The following is a 25,986-nucleotide window of genomic DNA, read 5'->3' on the forward strand; positions in this document are numbered from 1 at the left end:
CTCATCTTTAGGGGCGAGTAGCACATCAAGGCCTGTACCTGGATGTGCCCATGGAACCTCTGGCAGACACTGTCCACGTGTCTATGTCCAGAGGCAGTGAACTGAACACCCTGCCAGGTTTGGTCTGCAGCTGTCCTTAAACACCTGTGTAGGGCAACCATATGGAAGAACTGTATATGTGCATACCCACACACTATGTAAACACACATAGGGCAACCCCATACCAACACACACCACATCACCATGCCCAGTTCACCTCATTACACCCCGTACCCACACACACATGGTGTCAAATGTATGGCCAACCCTCGGCCTCTGGCAAACCAACAACACACCCTGTGCATATGATGATACCTGTCCCATATCCCTGTCATCCATAACATCGATGCAGGTAAAGGCCAATATTGTTTTGATGCACACGGTGACTGTACTACAGTGTACCAAAGAACTGCAGTGTAACATGTTGTCAGGAATAAAGTTTAATGCATACATGTCAGGTAGTGTAGCCATCCAGCAATGATGCATTATAGCTGTTAGTAACACTGGTTGATTGTGGTCTCCATAATGTTATCCATTTGTGTTATAGGTGTATATGTGTCAGCAAGAGGATGGTCTACATTCATATTCCACAAGGGGTATGACACTGTGTTGACACCATGGCTGTGACATATATGGGGTACAGTTAAACATGTCACAGGTTTGTATAACAGTTATTGCCTGTGCCACATGGACAGGTGACCCACTGGGATGTGTATAATCTGCAACCTGATGTAGACCCATCCACATACATGCACACTCTTACTTGGCAACACTGGGTCTAGAACCCTACCAAGGTATATAGTGCTACTGAAGTGTATGGCTTTCATTGCACACACCACACAGCATTTAGGGTGAGGTGTGTTCCAGGTTACATGTTACATGCATAACATCCCCAGACATGTACAGTATGCTATTGGGGGATGTAATGGGTGTATATGGACAATACATAGTGTGACATACCTTCATATACACATTAACAGACACATGTCTGAGAGACCTGGGCCTATCGTTGCTAACTAACTTGACTGTGTGTCCAATGTGTTACAGGTAGGCTGCACACAGCACATCCATAACTGGGCTGGATTCTGGTATAAGTTACCTGTATGATTGATGTTGACAGTGGTAACCATAAAGTGGTACATGGGACATATACTGGGTGTACCTTGGTGTAATGACAGTGTACACAGCACCCACATCCCCCAGTGGATATTGTACTCCCTGAAACCCACGATGACACTCTGACATACTCATCATCACACATTGCCCACAATTGTGATACCCCGATTGTATATCCCAACAGTGGTACTACAGGAATATTCATCTAATGTACATGCCACAGGCGTAGTAGGGTGTTGCATTGTCATGCCTCACATATGGGCAGCAACAATACTATCTGTACTACTGTGTGGCAATGGGTATTGTAATAGGAGTATGTGGCCTCAGAATGCTATACCTTACAGAGATATGGACATGCACACATACACACACTTGCCAGAACTTAATGGGTATCGCATGCCTATTGACCCATTTGTACAACACTGTTATGCTGGTACTGCAAGGATCATGTAGCTGGTAGGGAGGGGAGCATAACAGGGTACATGTAACTGTCCCATACAAAAGCAGCCACAACTGATTATGGCAATGGGTGTTGTGGTGGTTGTGAAGTCACTCATGAAATTCCCAAGTACAGGTGTGCTAACACACAGACACTTCTATACTCAGTAATGCACATGAACACATGTGTCAGGACTGGGGTGCATCGCTGCATGTGGTCATAGCTGTGTACCTAGCTATTGTCCATGGAAAGATGGGTTGTGTAGGGGATGCGTGTACAGTGTATCCTGCCACCTGCCATGTGGCAGCAGGCAATCTATTGACAGACACCACTGTGGTGACCCTCAGGGTGAGAGTGACATACATCAGCCAATCCTCTGGGTGCATCCTGCACATGACCACTGAGGTGATTAAGTTGACATGTATGCTACATGTATTACAACACATGGTTAGTGTCTGCGATGGAGACCTGTACCCAAGTATGTTCTGTTGACTCTGGTAGTGTAGTGCAGTGGAGATACCCATGGCATGTGGTGCATACAGGGTGTTATTTCCTGTATGTGCCAGTTTTTACACAGCTGGGCAGGCATGCCAGTGTCAGTCAAGCATAGGTTGACTGTACATATTCCAGCTGGATACCTGCCATCTGCACATCTGCACATCTGCACAGGGACTGACATCAGCTTGGAATGTAGCTATGCAGTAGGATGAATGTGTTGACAGACAGACGTTTGACAACAATATGTATGCCACAACTACATGTTGGTAACCCTCACTAACATATGCTGTACAAACGGTAGTCTACAGTTACATTCCACATGTTGGATCATTATCCAATAGGGGATATATACTGTGACACAGAACACACAACAGGGATACAACAGGGAGGCCTCAGAGTCCAGTTATGTCTGCAGGTGTGTCTGTTGTCAGTACTACATTTAGCACTCTAATCTTGCCTGGGAAAGCACTGTCAACAGTAGTACCACCATGATACATTACATGCCAGTGTGACAGGCAAGTACCCTGGGCTACTAACCCTGTGTGTAACACTTTCTCATGGATAACAGTGCTGTACATGCCTCATATATTTGTGTGTCCCAGACATGACCCCTTGCTACTGTAATAACAGCACATAGGCACATGTATTGTACATGGCATTACATACAATTATTATAGATGTCATTACCCTACTATGTTATTGGACTGGGTGGTGTGAACTGGTTACCAGGGCTAAGCAATGCTTAGCAGGTATCAACATTGCTCCAATATAACAGCTAAGCTGATTTGAGCACTGGTAAGCGAAGCCTACACTGTGTAAGCACCCGTACATTCACCCTTAGCTTAACACTGCTTAGCTTCACTCAAACCCATGCAAACATACTTAAAGCTTCTCAGAACTGCCTTAACCACTCCATATCTGACAGCCCTTATTCTGACCAGCAACAAAATGAACAGCTCTTGAACCCAGGATCCTGTAGACTATAGTCACAGCACTTACCCACTATGCCATGACCACTGTAATGACAACTGTTGTTTTTCCAATATATCTGTCAATATACATATTGATTATCATTGAACAATTGCCTTTACTTCCACAATTGCGTAGTACTTGTTATTAACATAACTGTTGCATCACATATGTTGTTTAATCATAATGTACACATATCAAATACATACAGTGAGATACATCTTGGAAGGTATACACAACCATTATGTTTTTACATGACAGGGATATGGATATACACATATGTTGTCTACATGTACATACACATGTATATTCATACATATGTCTGTATACACATCTGTATAGTGCATCATATATATGGCCATCTGTAGATCTCTTTGTGTGTGTATATATATATATATATATATATATATATATATATATATATATATATATATATATATATATATATATGTACACATAGATATAGATGCATACACATCCTATGTATACAGATATGCCTATTTATATATGTAGATACCTATAACTATATGTGCATGCATATCTATTCTGATATACCTATTGCTGTCAATATACATGTAGATATCCATATGTATATGTTCATATGTATCTATATCTGTATATGTGTAGATATATATTGCTGTGTATAGGTATGTATTTGAGCGTATATATATATATATATATATATATATATATATATATATATATATATATATATATATGTGTGTACATATGTATATCCATCTATGTATGTTGATGTGTATATACATATATTATCTATATATGGATAATTATATGTACATGTATGTTCACCATATGTCCAGAACATGGAGTGGAGTCCTACCTCAGTCCCAATTGTCCCAACCTTTTAACACAAGGGGATGCCAGGTATGTATTGCAGGTATATATGTAGACTGTTGCTACTTTAATAAGGTTTGTCTTAACAGACATGTTGTGTGTGGGAGGTCACATCTGCTTTTAAAGATGGGTGCCATTGGCTACTGACAGATCCTAAGGACATCATAGTACAGTACCACTGCAAGCACAGTAATGATCCTGTGGACTACAGCAGAGATATGGCCAATAAATGTGGACAGTCTGACACACTCTGGTCAGTCTAGAGATATAGTGACACACTAACCCACGCACGTTCAAGCTTGCACGGCCCAACAGCAGAACAGGAACAAACAAGAGCCAGCAACAGGTTCCCAAAGGCTTTAATGAAGTAAAATAGTGTCAAAGACACAAACACTCTCCAAACAGAAATAACCTCAAACTAGTTTCGGTATAGTACCTTCTTCAGTGAGGATAACAACCATAATAATTCCATAGGACATGCTCCTTATATATACATAAATAATTAATCAACCAATGACCAAATGGTTACCAATTAGTTACAAAATCAGATTTAAAGACATGCATCACACTGAAACCTAACTAACAAGTAGGAGTTCATAAATGCACAAACAGTGCATGAATAACACAGTCTAGACAAAAATATAAATGTCAATAACAATAATATAAGGCTAAGATGTGGTGTTAAATAACTAATAAGTATATATATATTGTTGATATATATATGAATATATTACAAATGGTCATTCAAACCTGGAGAAAAAAGAGCTCCCAGGTGAATGATCCAGTATTTCTCTTTCATACTTAGGACACTCTGCCAACCAGTCTGGTTGGACCTATTACCCTGTACTTTATCAATGGCACAGAATATAAAATATATATAGTCTAGAGATATACACAGAACCCCTTAGTGCAAGACATGTGGACCAAGCCTGACAATGTGGATGTTAACAGCCATGTAGATGGGTATATCACGTAAATACTGGAATACATATGCCCACATAGGTTATGCATTCACACACTCCTGTCTGTCCTGACACATCATAACCACTGGTGCAGAGGTCACATGGCCACATACTACCCAATAGTTAGTGACATACATCTGTACAGCATCCCAATGCTTTGACAGTAATACATGACAGTTATGGTTACCCAGCAGCAGTACATCTGGCAAATATATGGACATAATATCACACTAAGCTGCTAGACATGTAACAGAACACTGTGCAAACTACAGACAGACTGCCTCAACACTAGCCTACATTTCTTATGGGGGAATACACATGGACCTGCAAATATAGCAGGCACTACAGGCATGTCATAGCACAGAGTAACAGACACCTGTGTAAAAGTGCATACCCACAACCAAAATTAACACAGACACAGCTACATATGGTAAGCTAGCTTAATACTGCAGTATATGGACTGTCTGATTAACCCCATTCTCATATGTGCCACTCACCCACTAACCCTACATATACTAGGCCACTAAACAGTGTGGTCCGATGCCTGTCTGTGGTATGGGACATGTGTGTATTTGGTCCTACAAACATAAGCCAATAGGGTACCATACACTGGAGCAGCATGTAGCATCAGATAGAACAGGACCAAGAACAATGACATCCACCACAGTCTGTACACAGGCCAAGATACATATTCACAATAGGCACACTGTTGACAATCACCATAAGTTCATAGACCTCGGTACTGCACACACAACCACAGAATGCCCAGGTTATGTCCTCAGATACTACCCCTACTATACATAACATGTGTAGCAGTCTGATATCTCACTGGCTTTGTATCAGATATGATGTCAATAAATAATGGTGTACAGAACATATGCACCTCTTACTGAATGACATATGTACAAAGGTTGACAGAGTTGTAGCTGGAGGCACAAACACAGGGCCAATATTGACATGTTGCTGTGATAACCTCATACATTTGCTGTTGTAACAGAGTTTGTTGTGACATATGTCCTATGAGTGATATGAAGTCAGTAACTGTCATGGCTGTCACCATATACTGACTGCAATCCTCACACTATGCTTCTGCAGTTCTCAGATAGATGTTCTGTGAGTAACACAAGAAACAAAAGTCACCACACACCACCCAGTCTGCAGATGACCCTACAGATGGGGATTTCCTCAAAAACATAGCACTGTCATGACAAATATTAAAACAAGTAGACCAGCCATATCCACACACCCCCTGTTAAACCAACATTGCTCCAAATGCAGGATAGCTACACTTACATTCTATAGTCATGTCAGACACATCCTCCTCCTCCTGTGTGTGTTGGCTTATTTCCACAGTGTATGTCATTAGAGGCAAATCCCATATCCATATGTGATGCTGTTTGCCAAACACCAGATCTAGGTCCTGCTCACAGTGAATGAAAACGCCCAACACCAATATGATGTTCCTAGATATTGGAGTGTGTTTCCATGCAATTTGCTATGGGGATGCTACCACAGCTGTTCCACATGCAATCAGCTAGCAGAGGGCTGCAATTTGTGCAGAGGTCATCAGCTGATCATGAGTATCACTTACAAAACACAAGCTGCTGCCTAGGCAAAGAAGGTGTAGTTCTCCACATCCTCCAGACAGGGAGTGAGAGAGACAGACAGAGACAAAGTAATTCAGGGAGGGGGTAGGAGAGTAAAACCTAAGCATGTTTATGTCACACACCTACCAGTACAGGGTTTCAAACACCTAACTGACTATGTATTGCTATCACATGTCTATGCAGTTATTGCATGCACCACATAGCTTACACATTGATGAAGTGAGTGACATCTGCAACAGTGATATGGTAGCGATACAGTAGGTGTACTACACGTGCCTGTCCACATGAACAGGTGTCAGTGTCAACACAGCCACACTCTCTCAGGGACTCACACACATTGACACATTTGGCAGGGTCAGGAATACACTTCCTAACTAGTTAGTTTGCCATAATACAGTAATGTGCAGGTATCACATGCACCGCAGGGATTACCTAGAGGTTATATGGGCAAAGGGCATGTGAAGGTGTCTGACATCAGACAGCATGCTTCAATATGCCAATGAAAGTTGTAGTGAGTGTGGATGTGTCCAAAAGCATCATACACTACATACACAGACACAGGGTGCCAGTACTGACATGCATGCATGCATTGCTTCACAGGTGTGTAGTGGTTGACTGTGCTAGAAAGCTAAACAAGGTTAGGTGAAGGGTATACCTTGGCATCAGGCCACATGACATTGGTCTGCAGTGCAGCTTAGGGGTGTAGTGTCTAGATTGATCCACACAGATGGGTATTGTATTCATCATCCAGTCACCTGGGTAACTATTGTGTGTGGCCATTGCTGTGCAGTGCTTGCCATGTATGTGTTATTTACTCCATGACATGGATGCTGTGTGGGATGTGCACACGTCCCACATGCATGTACAGTGACATGTGGAATTGTACCTGGGGTGTCTGGACCATGTTGTGTACACATATTGTCATCAGCAGATGTACCAGTCCTGTCCTCATGTGGTGGGAACTGGTAATGGACAGCAGATTGACTCTGCACCTACACTGATAGCATGATACAGGTATTCCCTCATGTCAGTGGCATCTGTTCATACAGGGCATGTGTTTAGGGCATGGTATGTCCTTTGTGGGTCATATTTGATGTCACCACAGGTGTTGCAGGCATCCACTGAGGAACATAGGGAAGGCACACTGTATGCAAGTATGTGCCTATTGTACTGATGGAGAGGGTGCCATGCCATCTGTAGTCCACTTCAGTCACACCATGGTTACTATCTGTGGGCAATATGCAGGGTACTACCAACATAGCGGTTGTTGCTTAGGCAAGTGTGTTTGTGTATGAGACATGGGTTGAGAGTGTTCTCTGGGTATTACATGAGTTGCTAACTTTGTTTGCCAGACCTTGATGTCACATGTAGGGGTATAGATTGGCACCCCAGCCTTTCAAATATTTCACATCTGTTATCCTTGTAAGGTGGACATTGTGACATATAATAGGGCCACCAAATAAGAAATTTGCAAAACACAGTCCACAATGAGTCCAGTTGTTGCACATTCACAGCCACCTCCACACATTATATGAATGCCAAACAGAGACACACACTTGCCATATCTGGGATTAGATCTCCTACCTAATTAGTTTATTACACTACAGCATTACGCAGTTATAGGACACACCACAGAGATTACCTTAGTACTCTTTCCCCAAAGGTGTATTTCACTGGGAATGACATCAGCAGGCTTGCCAAAGAAGGTCGATTGAGGTTGTAGTGACTGTGAATGGCCCAAAAGCATTGCACCCTACACAGACAAAGAAACATACACACAAACATCCACACTTGCCATGTGTGGCAAAAGAACCACCACCAAAGTACTATATCACACTACAGCATTATGCTGTTATAGTGCTGGAGTACTCCTTCCCCAAAGGTGTATTTCACTGGGAATGACATCAGCAAGCTTGCCAAAGAAGGTCGATTGAGGTTGTACGGACAGTGAATGGCCCCAAAAGCATTGCACAATACACAGGCAAAGAAAACACACTTACTTGTCATGTGTGGGAATAGAACCCTACCAAAATACCATATCACACTACAGCATTACACAGTTATAGGACACACCAAGGAGATTACTGGAGTACTCCTTCCCTAGAGGTATATTTCACTGGGAATAACATCAGCAGGCTTGCCAAAGAAGGCTGATTGAGGTTGTAGTGACAGTGGACGGCCCCAAAAGCATTGCAACCTACACAGACAGAGGAACACACACACACACACAAAACCAGTCACATTTGCCACATGTGGGAATAGAACCCCTACCAAAATACTATTTCACACTACAGGATTAGGCTGTTATAGGATGCACCACAGAGATCACTGGGTTACTTCTTTCTCAAAGGTGTATTTCACAGTGACTAACACAGCAAGCTTGCCAAAGAAGGGCATTTGAATTGTAGTGAGTGTGACTAGCCTAAAAAGCATTACTCCCTACACAGACAAAGAAACAAACACATCACACTTGCCATGTATGGGAATAGAACTCCTACAATAGTCCTATATCATACTACAGCATTATGGTGTTATATGACACACCACAAAGATTACTGGGCTACTTCTTTCCCTAAGGTGTATTTCACAGTGAATGACATCAGCAGGCTTTCCAAAGTTGGGCATTTAAATTGTTGTGAGTGTGACTAGCCTACAAAGGCATTGCTCTCTACACAGAGACATATACAAACAGTTGCCATGTCTGGGATTAGAACTCCTACCTAACTACTTTATCACACTACAGCATTAAGCAATTACAGGGCATGCCACAGAGATTACTGGGGTACTCCTTTCCCAAAGGTGTATTCCAAAGTGAAAGACATCAGCAGGCCTGTCATAGTAGGGCTATGGGGAGGACAGTGTGTGTGCATGGGCCATAACCCATTCATCAAGAGGTAGACAGACTACACTCAGGCAGACGCAGGTTTATATTCTCCAGGTATGTGTATGCAACTGCTAGATTACTACTCCCTTGTACAATCATGTTGCACAGCTAGCAGTTGCATCACCGAGTATGTAATGCCGTGGGATACCAGTGGCTCATTTCTACAGTGAGTGACACTAACACATCATGTGGTTGTAGCCATTTGGATGTGTGCTGGGTGCGACAGGCCTCATGATGGAATGATCTTTGCCACTGTCACTCTCTTCCACACATCTATGTATGTGTACTTTTGACATATTATAGTGTGTTGTCTTTGGATACATGTGTGTATTCCTATCCAATGTGTGTGCAAACAAGGACTGGTGCATACTGAGGGGTGTATGCATTAACATCTGCAACTGTCAGTTATGTGTGGTTCACTGTTGTTGGCAGACATGGGCTTCATTTGTTTAAGTGTGTGAGCATGCCCAGTATGACCTTTCAATATGTTGCTGTCTGACATTGTCTTCATTTCTCTAAGTGTATTAGCATGCCCAGTATGACCTTCTGTATTGAATGTATGGATCCATTCCAGGTAGTTTGCACTCCAGTGCAGACCTTTGTGTTCTACACCTACAGGTAGCAAACTGTTTCTGCAGGATATCTGTAGATCAGTTGGCAATATGGGGTCAAACTGTGCAAGGGATAGTGTGTACTGTAGGTGATTGTTTCTGTGCTGCTTCTGCTACATGGTACTGGTGTTAGCAGAGATATTCAGACATGTGTACTGTTATACACTGTGATGTTTTATGTCCTCAAGTATTGTCAGGTGGACATTTTTACTCACAGTGATGTCCTGGGGAACACAGGGTGAATGCAGCTGTGTCCAGTATTGTGGTCACATGCCTACATATTCATGGAAAGTTATGCCATTCTGGAGGGGGAGCTGCAGACATTTGTGGTTGGGTCTGTGTATCCAGTTCAGCACCTTGGTACTGTGCTGGCAGGGGATCCCATACTTGTACATCCATAAACATGATAGTATGGCCTTATCTTGCTGTGGCGATACCTCACAGCTGTACAGATTCACATAGGTAACCCAGAGGCAGGTGTCATAAGTCAGGACATTACCCCTATTGTGGTGCATGGGCAGGTTTGTAGCAACCCATATATGTGTTTTTAATGATAGTATGTGCACATGGCTGTGTGTTGGACATTGCACATTCTGTGCTGCCCATGCTCCCACTCCACCCCTGTATTATTGTATCCTCTTCCATACATTATGCATACATTCTCTGATACTTTCCCTATAGTTATCACCTCATCACAGCTGTGTTTTTGTGTTGGTCCACAGTTCATGCTGTGGGACATGGTTGACATGTTACTGTGGTATGTCCACTTGGCCTTGCATATGGCTTATGTGGAGTTCTTTATGTTATTATTTGGGTGTCCATGACATAACATACATTGGCAGTATGGGTGAGACACAGGCCTTTGGCAGAGACCTGTAGGCCATTTGGTGGTGATGCAGGCCAGCTATAGCAGGCTGTTGGATTCTGTCAGTCCTACAGTCCCAAACTGCCATACAGTATATTCCCCTGGGGTGACAGGGTAGGTCTGCTAGGTGCTCATGCCAATACTTTCTATCAGTGTTGATCAAGTGGTGTGGATGCTGGCAGGGTGCTATTTCCAGCTAGTGACACACCTGCATGGGACACCTGCACTGCATGCTGCCTTCTTTCACTATTGCCATACACAGGTGGGCCTCAGATTATACCCATTCGCAAAAGCAGGGATACAACAAGAGAGGTACCTGTGGGTGGTGTTTGGGTGAGCTGGGTGCATGTGTGCTATGGACACTACTTGCATCTGACTCACAGATATGCATGGGGCATTCCAGTCATGCTGGCTTGTGCAGGGACATCAGCTGGTTACCAATACATCAGTCCTATAACCTCTGTGATCTGCAAGTGTTTGACCAGACAACATCGGTATTCCCTACTACAAGGCCAGTTAATGTGATGCATATCTGTATGCACAATTCCAAGGTTGTGTCAATTTCACAGTTACACATTATATACTGTATGTCTGGGGTACTTTTCCCTGTGTACTGCTTGCATATCTAGCCTGTCATGCCATGTCCAACTTTCAGATGGTGAAATATATTACCACCGTACATTTACAGTGGCTTACTGCTAGCATGTGTTATACTGGGATGAATTGTCTTTGACACTGCAGTTGTGAGGACTTGGCCCTGTCATAGACAGTAGTAGGCAATGGCTACCAGGTCAAACCTCAACATGCATGCATACTGACCACTCTCACACATTAGGAAACACACACCAGCCTAACACACGCATACCTGTATATTGTACAAATGCTACAATCTGCCCTGCTACCTTGGCCACCTCAGGTCATCTGTGTTCCACTGGTATTATTCCTACACATACATGTTACTACATGTCTACATCGAATTGGAGGGGGGCACACCTGACTGTTACTACATGTCTATATAGGATTGGAGGGGCACACCTGACTGTTATGTGTGTACATCAGATTGGGGGGGGGGGGCACACCAGACTGTTACTACATTTATAAATAGGATTAGGGGCACACCTGACTGTTTCTACGTTTCTGCATATGATTGAGGAGGCAAACCTGACTGTTTCTACATTTCTACATAGGAGTGGGGGACACACCTGTCTGTTTCTACATTTCTACACAGGATTGGGGGGCACGCCTGACTATTTCTACATTTCTACACAGGATTGGGGAGGAGGGCACACCTGCCTGTTTCTCCATTTCTTCTTAGGATTGGGTGGGGCACACCTGACACTTGTACACATTTGCTATGACTGTACCAGTATGTCAGATACTCCATTTCATTCTGTATTCTAACTTATCTTGCTGACTAGAGGCATATCAGTGTACAAGTCTTAGGTTTCTTGACCTGCATATCAGTTTCTGACTTCCTACCCTTCAGAACTAACATCCTACTGCCTGACCTGATGTAGTCTGTCTGTGTAGGCCTGGGGGGGAGGTTACCCATAGACATCATTCAGAGGCCTTGGCACAGCCTTTGGTTGTGTTTGTCTACACCTGTCTTGCTGACTGAGACTGTTGTTGGGTATGTGAATCTCCCTGACTGGCATGTGTGTGTCATATGGACACACATGTGGCCCAGCACATTTCCTGCAGTGGGTTTTGATGCTATTTGTAGTACTAGCTGCTGTGGTGACACTAGTATTTGCTACACATCTCATGGTGCCACAATATGTGTCAACTATCTGCTGGCATCCCATTCAACCACCCGATTCCCTTGCATGCTCACACCCATACCATAGATACAGGTAACAGCACATACTACTCGATTCAGCAATTGGTAAGAAGAGTGACTTACCTTGTGGCTGTGCCAGTATTGGGGATGGTGCTGGAGGGCTGCCTATGTCAGATGCACATAGTACACTCCCGATACATGGTTGAGCGCAGGTATCATAATTAGCATCCCTTTTACTATATGTGAGAATCAGAGAGTGGTGTTATTCCCTGGGTCCCTCCTGTGTCAGTATATGTACTATGCACTGCCTCTTTGCCAAGGCCAGGGCATACTGGGCATGCCTCCTTCTGCCTACTGGGGCAGGTCCAGGTTGTTCATTCTCCAAGTCACTCTGTGCCTGTGCAGGCCAGGCAATGGTGGGGGGCTGTGTGGCCCTGCCGTGTGCTGTTCCTGCTGCAGCTGTTTCCGCAGGATCATATTGTGTAGCATGGCACACACAATGACAATTTCAGTACATGTAGCTGGGGGGTAGTGCAAAGCCCCACCGGATGTGTCCAGGCACCAGAACCATGACTTGAGCATCCCAAACACATGCTCTATTACAACACTGGTTTGTGCGTGTGCCTCATTATGGATTTCTTGTTTGGGTGTGTGTTCATTTCTGATGGGTGTCATCAGCCACGGCTCCAGTGCATAACCATCATCCCCCACTAAGTGAACGTAAGGGATGTCCCCACTGGCAAATCTCTGGTACAGCTGTATCAGATGCCAGATCTGGGAATCATGTTAGCTTCCAGGGCAGCCAGCACACACACACATTCATTATAATGCCCTGGGCATCGCACACAACCTGGTAGTTGATGGATGGAAAGCCCTTACGGTTTATGTAGGCCTACCCTGCTCACCAGGTGGTGCTTTGATGCATATGTGCGTGCAGTTTATAGCACCCACTACCTCAGGGTATTCTGCTATTTGGTGGGGAGAGATGCATATTGCTGGCCAATACCTCCCGGGTGTTGGGGAAATATACGTGCTCACCAGCATGTGCTGACATGGCATCCAGGAACAGGTGGAGTACCCTGGATGCTAATGCCTGTGAGATCCACATCATATCCCCAGTTGGCCTTTGAAAGGTACCTGTAGCTAGTATTCTTAAGCCTGCACATACCATGATATCCACTGGGATGGGTTCCCCTCTGTTAGTTCTGTGTGTGAGGCATGGCCGGCACAGCTCAACAATTTGCTGTAAGAGGTCTCTGCCCAGCCTATAGTGCTCCACTATCTCCACCTCATGTAGCCCGTGATAGGTTACCCTTCGTCTGTACACTCTTCTCCATCTCCTGACTGTGGGTGGGTCAACAGCATTCTCATCCTTACCACCCTCAGCCTCTTCCACATGTTGATGTATGATAGCTATTGCAGCCCCTATCATTTTGTTGTATTTGTTTGTTAAAATTCCCTCACTTGTTTACACCGATGGTGTAGAGTATGTGGGATAAAACAGAGGGAAAGGTGTTTGCATAGTTTATAGTAATGCTCTGGGCTGGGTTGGTCTGCTGCCTGTGTAATTGGCTGATTCTGATACATTTCACCTGCCAGCTATGCTAGTTCTCCTAGATTACCTTCCTACTGCTGTTTTCCCTTCCCATTGCCTTCTTGTTTAAGCCTGGGGGTGCACCATGCAAACACAGTGCTCAAATGTGCACAGAGATGCTATTTCCTTGTTTACTTTTTTTTTCCTTTAAAACCCGGTGTGTGGCATGTACACACTCTTAGGCGATGTAAAGAGCGCTAGGTAGCCTCAGACACACCCCCTTGCTTAGCTCTGCTAAGCTAAGGGCAAACCCATACCCCAGGGCTCCAGTCCACTTACAGTATGCCTGACACACACCCCTATGATGTCAGCTAACTCCTAGGTTTGCACCAAGGTATTCCTGCTCTTACACTGTTGGGTGCTGACTAGCATGCAGGGGAAATCTGGAATTCAGTATCAGTCCCCTCATTTGCATAAGATTGCCTGCTGATGCATAGTTACAGGTCCCACACTGAGCCTCCCCACTTAGCAACCACTATTAACTGGCCATGTTGCCTTCTGCCTCCCATTGAGTATAATGGCAAAATAGTGATTTTGGTTAGAATGCTTATTTTAGGCTTTTTTTGTTATTTTTTGCCCAATCCCATTTGTGTGCCACTGCCCTATGCTTAAACAGCTGAGATTGGCTAAAAAAATAAAAGTATTTTTTTTTTTTTTTTGGAACTATTTTCCATGCCAATGGCCATATATTTGTCCATTGACATGCTTTATTCATAATATTCGCCCTTTATTTGGAGCTGTCATGGTTCTATTTTGTAGTTTTCAGAAATGTACTCGGTTACTGACCGAGTACATTTCTGCAGATTACACTAGTCCTGCACAGCCGGCTTCCAGCTTCCTGGAGCACAAATTCACCTCATTTGCATGGATTTCACCTGCAAATGGGGTAACTTGCATACAGGGGCTGAGTCCATGCAGGACTAGTGCAGGAGCGCTCGTGTCAGCCCCTACAGCTTATTCCTGGATTGCATGACAGTCATATTGCCTGCTGGAGCTCCTGCACTAGTCCTGCACACTGTGCAGGGCTTGCTGAATCCAGGGGGGTGTCTGTCCCAGAAGAAATGGAATGGATGGCCCCTACTCTTAAAAGAATAAAAGAAACAAATCCTTGGACTGATGCTAGAAAAAAGAAACAAAAACTGATTCTAAGAATGCTGTCCAAAAAAATAACTCTTAGAAATACATCTCTCAAAGTATCAACTGATATGGTGTATCACTTGTCATCTGTTTTTATTTTAAAAAAAGGAGGGTGTCCTAAACAACTGAGAAACAGTAATGATTTATTCAGAATGTTCAAAGAGTCCAATAATTCTTCACAAGCTATTACTACAAATGTCATCATTATTCTGTCCAGACATAGTTAATATCAACTATGGCATGTATCATAGCTTTGAGTGCTGTTTGATCAGTCCTGATATAGTGTGAGTCAATGCAGCCATGTCTGGCATCTAGTACAAATGTCATTATTATTCTGTCTAAACATAGTTACTATCAATTATGGCAGATATCATAGCTTCAAGAGCTGTTTGATTAAGCCTGACATGGTGTGTGTGGATGCAGCTGTGTCTGGCAGCTGTTGTATGCTGCCGTTTTCATCTCCGGGAAGCTGTGGGTTGTAGATTGTGATCAAGGTTTACTGATGCTTGTGCATTAGGAAGAGAAATTTAGTGTTTTAGCCTGGCTCCAGGTGAAAGGGGTGGATAAACTGCGATTTGGGATATTTTGGCGGAGAATAGTTTGTTATACATCTGCTGAGTGATAGTTGGGAAGGCTGGAAGAATGCATTGGGAGGTTTTTGATTTTGATCTGTTTGCTCTCTGTTCTTTTCCTGGCTGCTGTCTCACTGAAAGGGAGGGAAGTTAGGCTTGAAGTTGCAATGAAGTGATGCTTTGGTTCAGGTGCATCACAAGCCTCTGGTATGCAGTACACAGACACACTAACAGAAACAGATGCTCCCAGGTTGCTATGGTAATAGAGACAGAGTGATGATAATGCTTAGCGGCTCTGAGGAGCCTCTGAGATGATTCTCGACAATGACGTTTTTGGATTAGAAAAAAAATATATAATAAAGGGTCTGTTTTAAACCACATGTACACATATTGATGGTCTCCCAACACTTCGTCTAGCTCATTAAGTTGATTGCTGATTAAAGTAATAATAATAATAATAATAATAATAATAATAATAATAATAATAAGCTTAATTTATATTTAAAATGTATTTTGGTCCAAACACATTAAGGACTTACATAATAGTGGAAGTCTGAGTTATTGTGAAAGACGAAGAGCACTTGGTCTTGTGCGGTACCCTTTGCAGTGGTCTGGGAGATGAGCTTGCTTGGACGTATTGGGCATATGGGGATAGCTGATTCTAGGGGTGTTTGGGGTTGCTGGGAAGTGTTAGAGAGTCATCAGATTTCCTTCATTGGAATATCCGTGGGGATGGAAGGTGTGTTGAGTGGCTCACTGGCAGAGTGGCTACTGCATGGAACAGGCTGTTAAAATGGAACAGGACAAATATTGGTTTGGATATGTTAAGAACAGCCTAGAAACATACCACATGAACTAGTGAATGGTATTCTGGCAAAACTGGATGGGCATTGTTGCCCGTGCTTGAAGTACTGATATGTGTGTATGTAAGTATGGAGATATACTTATAACAAATAAGAAACTAGAAGGGTCTCATAACTTAAAGTCTATGGACTGTATAAACATGCTTGGAAGGAGGTAATAATAAGAATAAGCATTACAGCTTGTGGTATCTCAAATAACTAAGCAACAGCCAAAAAAAAAAAAAAAAAAGCACACACACACACACACACACAATAGTTATGTAATGTATGATTTTAGTAAATCTAGACATAACATATATAATTGTCATATAAGATGAAGCAGTCTGCTGAATTTAGATATTAAAGACATGATTTAATAACATGGGCATGTGTATAATAACACTACTGTCTTAACTTGTCATAAATGACATGCACTACATTGAACATCAAGGGGAAGCATGATGATTTTCTTATATAAGTAAATATGCATAATAAGTCATGTAATTGCTTTAACTTGAATTGTAGTTTTTGTAACCATCTTGACCATATATAATACTTCAGCGATTATCAAGGTAACTAATGTTTTATACATGACATCAAACTGAAAATGTTGTTCAAGAGAAACAATAGAAGCCTGAACTTGAAATGTCACAGAATGTAACAATCATATTCTAGGCAAATAGTATTAAATGGACAATAGACACTCCATTTAATAACATGGACTTGTGTATAATAACACAGCTGTTTTAACTTGTCATGAATGACATACACTATACTGAACATCAAGGGGAAGCATGATAATTTTCTCATATAAGTAAATGTGCATAACAAGTTATATAATTGCTTTAACTTGAATTGTGGTTTTGTAACCCATCTTGACTTTACATAATTCTTAAGCTGTTACCAAGGTAACTCATGTTTTATACATGACATCAAACTGACAACGTTGTTCAAGGGAAACAATAGAAGCCTGAACTAGGAATGTCACAGAATGTAACAATCACATTCTAAACAAATAGTATTAAATTGACAATAATCACTCAGCTTGTCCTTTGCTGATTATACAAAATAGAATGTTGCCATTTAAATCTAAAAAACTTCCAGTATATGCCATAAAATGGCAATTTATGAATATGGAAAGGGAACTTATAATCATTAATCACAATAAGTGAATTTGTTGTTTTTAACCTATAATTTCACTCATTTTATAATAAGAAATGACAAATATGAAAATCCTTATGTGTAGGAAATGGGTGAAGAGGGATGCAGTGATAATTAAACTGCATTAACTTTCATCAATGTTCACATAAAACAAACTTGATGCTTTAAGTAAGTTAGCAACAACGGGATTAATTAATGCTGGCAAACAATGAAATATAACTTCTGATATATATCCAGTAATTTACATTGTATTGTAAACATTAGGTATAAATATTATTACCATCTATTTACATTAAGTAATACGTTTTGAAATACTTCACCAATAAAGGTGACTAAGTTAACTGTGTGCTATAATCTTTTACTGAGGTTTTATATATGATACATCCTACTTTACTATGATTGAACTGATTGTCATCTATCTTTCATGTAAATATTAATTGCTTATACAATAAGTAGACATTTAATTTGTATTAGAATTCTGTCTAATCTATGATAGTACCATATCTGTTCAACATAATATAAATATTGCTTATTCCTATTACAAATATTCTCCATATAATAATTAAATTTATGGAGCTCAGATGTTCTGGATTGTCAAGGTATGAGTGATACTCTGATGAACTTAGGTTTATCCATCAGATTAGGAATGATTTTCATTCCATGGCTAGTGCGGATCTTAGTTTTGTTAACATTTATTAATTTAAATTTGTTATTTCACAAAAAACATTTTAGTATGCCTGACCAAAACATTACATTATTGGTAAACACTCAAAGTACAAAACTGATAATTTTTGTTAAAAGCTCAAATGCATACTTTATAGTTATGAGAGAAAAATGTTTAATAGACACAATAAAACAAAAAATACATAGTCTAAATAAACGAAGATGGATTTAACTTTATTATGTTTAAATACCAATGGCTTAAAAAATCCTAGCAAGAGATCAAATCTACTGTAATATTTAAAACTGAACAAAGCACAAATTGTCTTCCTTCAAATAATTCATTTCAAAACAAATGACAATTACAAATGGACTCTTAAGGAATATATGATATTGGTGCAATCTATATATAAGACAAAGACAAAAGGGGTAACAATTTTATGGAAAACAAATGTGATTAACCCAGAAATCATTTATATGTATGAAGATAAATAAGGCCTATTGGCATTAGTAATAGTTAAATATAATAACAGAATATGGACCCTAGCCAATCTATACTGGTTCCCAGGCATTGGAACAAGAGCTGTTAAAATATGCTTGGATTCCATTTCCAATAATTATAAAGGCAACTTAATATTAGGAGGAGATTTTAACTGTATATTTGATATTTCTGAAACTATAAATAAAAGACCACTGCATACATCTGTTGTATCAAAAGCTTTAAACAAGTGGGTAGAATCATTTAATCTACTAGATACTTTCAAATTTAAAGAATATAAATCTTTGTTGTTTTCCCATCAAGATCACATATTTGGTACCCAAACTAGAATAGATAAAATATTTGCTGTCCATGACTTACACTCTAAAATCATAATTTTTTAATCACTCCCTGCCCTTTTTCAGACCACAATAAATTGATACTAAAACTTCAAATGGGTACAAACCATTAATCTTTAACTCCAGAATTCCAGCATATATAACTAAAATTAAAGAGTTCAAACCTTGGTTGTTATCTGAATTACAATTCTTATATATTAATTACACCACAGAGATAAATAAAATAATGATATGGGAACATTAAAAGTACCTTCCCTGGAAAGAAAAGGAAAAATGTCTCGGATATATGTCACATCCTTTATGTCTATAGAAATCACTATATGGAACATTTCCAAAAAGAAAATATACACATTGATCAATTAAATCTAGATGAAAAATGTTCTAATATAAAAAAATACCAGAAAAATTAAAACTAGATCTGCAAGCACCCATATCCTACAAATAAATTAAAGATACAATAAAAGAGGGTAAAAAATAAAGTTCCAGGTATACATGGCATAATTATGGAATATATATAAACTTTTTTCCTTCAAAGATACTATTCCTCTTCCATAAAACTCTATTAGAAATTCAGTCACAAGCTTTAATACCATCCTCTTGAAGATATTCCTTAATCACACCAATCCTAAAGTAAAACAAATAGCAAACTTCTGTACCTCATATAGACCTATATCATTATTAAATAATGACTATAAGATATTTATGACAATATTAACTAACAGAATGAAATTATCACTATCCAAAGCAATAAATAATGATCACACTGGATTTATATATCATAGACATACATATGGCAATATCAATAGGATAATTTCTCTTATAGATTATGTTAATAAAGACAATAAACACTCTTAATTGGCTTAGATATTGAGAAAGCCTTTGATTCCCTAAATTGGGACTATTTATTCAAAATCCTAATGCTATTTGAATTTCCTGCATCCTTTGTTCATCTCCTAAAGAATAGATATACAAATAATTTAGCGTATGTCAAGTTAGGTCCTTCTACCTCTGAATCTATACATATAACAAAAGGCACTAAACAAGGATGTCCCATGTCACTGATTCTGTTTGCGCTGGCTATTGAAATATTGGCAGATTCAATTCGTAACAATATAAAAATCAAAGGAATAGATGTTTATGAACAATGCAATTCTAAATTAATGCTATTTGATGATGACATATTACTAACATTAATACAAAAGACACATTAGAAGAATTAGATATATGAATTGAAAAATTTCTCATGACTTCAAGACTTCATTTCAATAAATCAGATCAAAATTTTTATTTTTAAATAAAAAAAGAACTGCAGACTAAGGGGGATCACATCATAGGGAAACAAGAATCTACCTTAAAATATCTAGGAATTGAGTTATGCAATGATAATAGCTAATAATGAATTAGTCTAAAAAGAACTACAATAATATCATTGATACAGTTAAAATCTATGTGAAAAAAATGGAACAAAACAATATTAACATTTGAAGATAGACTGCGTATAATAATAATGGTTCTACTGCCCAAGATTCTATATATAGCCTTGGAAATACAACTGTTACCAGAAAGAAATATACTTAAAGAAATAAATATACTTAAAGAAATAAATTCATGCCTAATATAATTTTTATGGTTTTCCAAATGAAACAGAACAGATTTAATATATCATATCAGACCATGGAAACAGGGAGGATTAAACTTTCCTGATATAGAAACATATATAAAAGCATCAATATCTAAAACAATATCAGATTGGATAAATCTAAATTACTCTGCAAATTGGAAAGAATTACTAACTGTAATATCAATAAATTAATTTGATTTACAAAAAAAATTCAAATAACATATAAAAACAATTTGCTATGGCACATATTATGTATTAGTATGCAATATAACATAATTAAACCCACTAAAACTCATATGATTAATTATTACATTGACTCGTTTAGATAAATAATGCAAATATAGATTTAAAAATCTGGTTTGATCTTTTAACACCATTTATAGTCAGAAAGAACTTTCCACATAAAATATATAGAGAAATTATTAATTCCTAAGAATAGAAAGGATTTGTTTGTTGGCTCCAATGTATCAAAGAACTAAAAGTTTTAGATATGCAAGTAATAAAAACAACATACAAAATTCAACAACAGGACTGGCTAACTTTACAGAGTATTCTGTCATATTTAAGTAGAATAATTAACAATTCTTCATTTAAAGAAATACCTACATTTATGAAATACATATATTAAATCATATATAATGACTTTGACATGGGAAACAGAATTTCAAAATGTTACAAAATATTGATAAACTATAAAACAACACCCAAAACCTCATATTAGAAATATATAACAAAAGGACACTCAGTGCAGTTAACTGAAGATATTAAAACAAATATCTTATTATCAATAACATATATATCCTTTACACAATACTGGAACTTTTTAAATTGGAAATGCTTGCACAGAGCATTTTTAACCCCAGACAGAATCAATAAAATTAGTTATTTTATAAAGGGAATATGTTGGAGATGTGAACAAGTACACAATGCAGAATGGAGCCACATTTTCTTTGATCATGTTAAAATTAAGCCATTTTGGAATGGTATTAATACCTTTATACAAGTTTTAATTAAGTAATCATTGTATTTAACTAAAGCTCTTGTATTATTAAATGTGAATGAAGGTATTTATTTGAATAGGTCAAACATGTATCTAGTATGGACTATACTTGGAATTTCAAGGAAGTGTATAACAAGAAGATGGAATACAAACACAATACTAACTTTGGAAGACTTCTACAGCCTACTGAAGATCTCAGCATTATTAGAAATTAAAATTGAAGAACTAAGAATTTATCCAAAGCCATTTATCAACAGCCCTTGGGGAAAAGTCTTATTGTTGATTGCCACTATACAATAATTTATCAGACACTCTGATAATGGATTGGACATACTTATAACATAACTGTATACATTAAGATCTGTTATAGTGTCAGCGTAATGTAAATGGTGTACATAGTTATTTAAGATGTTATGTATAAATACTATGTAATTCATTCAAATGTATTTGAAAAATAAAAACACATTTTGAGAAGAAAAATAGCATAATATTCAAAACCACTACAAAAAGTTCTATACGTAGTATACTAACAGAGATGCCACAGGAAACATTATCTCTTATAACACCCAGCTAAAATATCTACATATAACACTTGACCCCTGCTAAACTTATTCACATTGGCAATATCACCAATGGTCTTGAGCAAACTAAAATTTTGTTACTGTCACCTCTTACCTTCTCTTGCTAGTAGCAATTTTGTCATATCCAAAAATATCCTAATATCAAAGCTGGAGTATGCATTACCTTTGAGTTCTTTTCACTCCTCACATAATATAAAAAGAATCCAGTGAGCAGAAAATTAAATGTTCAGATTTGCTTTACTGGCAGATTCACGTAAACAACACTGCTACCTTCAAAAGACGCCCAAAAGAAACAAATAAAACACTGAACGACTGCAAGCTGCTGGAAGTACTAAACACAGGAACCGGTAATAGCGTAAAAAAGAAATTTAATTTCCGCTTTCGTCACAACTTCATCAGAAAACACAAAATGCTTGAAACTGAATCAGTATAAATAGCCAAGTCAATAAGGAAACAATTAATTAATTACATGTACAAATAGATGTAATACTAATAAAAATTTATACATTAAAACATGCCTTTAAATCTATATCAATATTTTTATTTATATTCAACTTACGATATTTTAAAAAACACTTTAAATTGATGCTTTCATTTAAGCCTGGTAAAACATCAGATTTTAATTTAATCTGCCATAAACATTCCCGTTGTTCAATATAATTCTTAAAATCCCCAGCCCTTCCATCTGATTTACATTTTTCCAAAACTGAAAATAAAAATTTATTGTAATTAATACATGAAATGGAATGTTTATATAACGCATTGTTGAGATCTTTTACCTTAATAGCATATAGATGTTCCTTAATCCGAGTGGCTAAAGATCTCGTAGTCATCCCCACATAAAAAGCGGGGCATGAGGAACACAAACTCACATAAACCACTCCATTGGTGTTACAATCAATGTAATCGCTAACTTCTAAGACCCTATCTGAACTAATGATATTAATATAGGGGCCCTCAGAAATGTACCTACAAACTTGACAATGCTGACATCGAAACATCCCTTTTTTGTTAATGAAGTGTGTGGAATGATTCTTGTTATTGTGTTCTAAAATGTTTTTAAGGGTGTTCGATTTGCGAAAAACAAAACTTGGATCAGTACCTACTATACGCAAAATGTCTCGATTACCTTGTATAACTTTCCAATTGTTCTGAATAATATTTTTAATATAACAACTATCACTACTTATATCAAAGGAGCACACAACATCATTATGACTGTTATGAAGATTGTTATTGTTATAAATGCCCTGATGGTCATGTAATATGGCAGGAAAACGAATTGACCGTTTATGATATATTTCTTCCCCTATATTGAATAAAAATAACTGGTCATACCCTCTTTGTGAAAATAAAAAAACTATAAAGTGAAATTCAGAAATTAACATCTCATCCTTGGTTGTCATCCTACAGGCTCGAATGAATTGCCCTCTAGGAATATTTTTCTTCATGTATGTGGGATGTCCACTGTTATAATGTAAATAACCGTTGGTAAAGGTCTGTTTCCTATGAATTTTACTGTGAAAAGATTTTTCTTCTGAATCCCACCATATATGTGTGTCTAGAAAATTAACAGCCAACCCAGTGTCCCCTAATGTGAATTTGATATAACTGGAAAAAGAATTAACTTTGTTAATAAAAAAATTAATAGTGTCTATATTGCCTTCAATAATGAAAATCAAATCATCTATAAATCTACCAAAGAAAAGAATATTAAATTCATTTTTTAACACTGTAAGAAATTCCAACTCCCACCAGGCCATTACCAAGTTTGCAAAAGCCGGAGCCGCTGGAGACCCCATTGCAACACCACACTTCTGTTTATAATAGGTATTTCCGAACATAAAAAAATTATTCTCTAAAATAATATCCAAAAATCTGCATATAACAGAAATAACAGAATTATTAAATATGTTCTTCTTAACTAAATAACTCCGAACGGCTTCCACCCCTTCGTCATGGGGTATACAAGAATACAGCGAAATAACATCCAACGTAAACATAACATGTTTAGTTGCATCAAACTGGATGCTGTTTGAAAAAATTCTCATTCTATCCAAAAAGTGCCATGAATCCTTAATGTATGACTCATTGTTATTAATCAAAGGCCCTAACATGGCATCAATGATTAGGGAAATACCTTCTGTAACGGAATGTGGAGAGGATACAATGGGACGTAATAGTGGATTGAGTAGATCTTTATGAGTTTTGGGAACTCCGAATATAACACCTATCTTAGGTTTGTCCACTGTGCAAAAATTGTATAAGGAAAAATCAATTTCACTGGACATCAAAGCATCATAGAGATATGAATGTACTGTTCTAAAACTTTTTAAAATTTTAAACAAAGGAATACATTCATATTCATTAAAGTTGTTAAGCATATTTAACATACTAGAATTATATTGTTCCTGCTCCATTATGACCATATTGGAGCCCTTATCGCTTTTCATAAACCTGTATTTCTCATTTAAAGCTCTTAAATTACCTAAAGCCCTCCTCTCTTGTTTCGATAAATTATCACAAAAATTATTATTAAATTTGAACATATTGTCTATGTCTTTAATACATAAGTCTTCAAAGGTCTTGATGGTATGGTGAAGGTTTGGGGCATAACTGGAAGGTTTACTAATGCTGTTGTTAACTTCGGGAATGTTGTGCAACAAAAATGAAAGATTAAGTTTCCTGGTGTATTTTTTTAAATCAATGATTGTTTTACTGTAATCGGCTCTTTTATTCGGAATAAAGTTAAAACCATAACTTAAAACTGTTAATTCAAACTCATTAAATACATGGTTAGATAGATTAATTATGCCAAAACTGTCCGTGTTAAAACTTAAGCTTCATCCCCCGACGAATTCGAGCCCAAAAAAGTACGACTTCTAGTAAGAATCGTACTTTTTACGTTGTCAGTAGAATAACCTTTTTTATGGTTATTATTGTTACTTTTATTACTAGAACAAAGTTCAAGATGATCAGATAAAACTTTTGTTCTGTTAATTCTACTTGTAGTAGCACAGTCTTTAATGTTGTCTGGTCTCAATGCCGTAGTTTCATCGTTGACAGTCTGCTTATCTACAATCTTGTCTTGCAAAATGTCAATAACAGACGGAGTAGCAGGAACCAACTTAGGAAATTCAATATTGTACCTATTAGAATCTTTACTAGGTTCACTAATAGTGGTAGTAGTTTTAAAAGGACCACTAAAATTGTGAGTTAAACTGCCCATTGCTACTTCTGCATAATTGCGTCTATTAGAAAAATGTCCTTGTTGGTTAAATTCCCGGTTTCGTTGATTAGGGGCATAATGAGCGTATGCTGTTCTGTTACGATAGGAAACAATGTCTCTTTCCATT

The sequence above is a fragment of the Protopterus annectens genome, chromosome 8.part0 (assembly GCF_019279795.1).
Source record: "Protopterus annectens isolate FY-2018-M chromosome 8.part0, PAN1.0, whole genome shotgun sequence".
Lineage (NCBI taxonomy): Eukaryota > Metazoa > Chordata > Ceratodontiformes > Protopteridae > Protopterus > Protopterus annectens.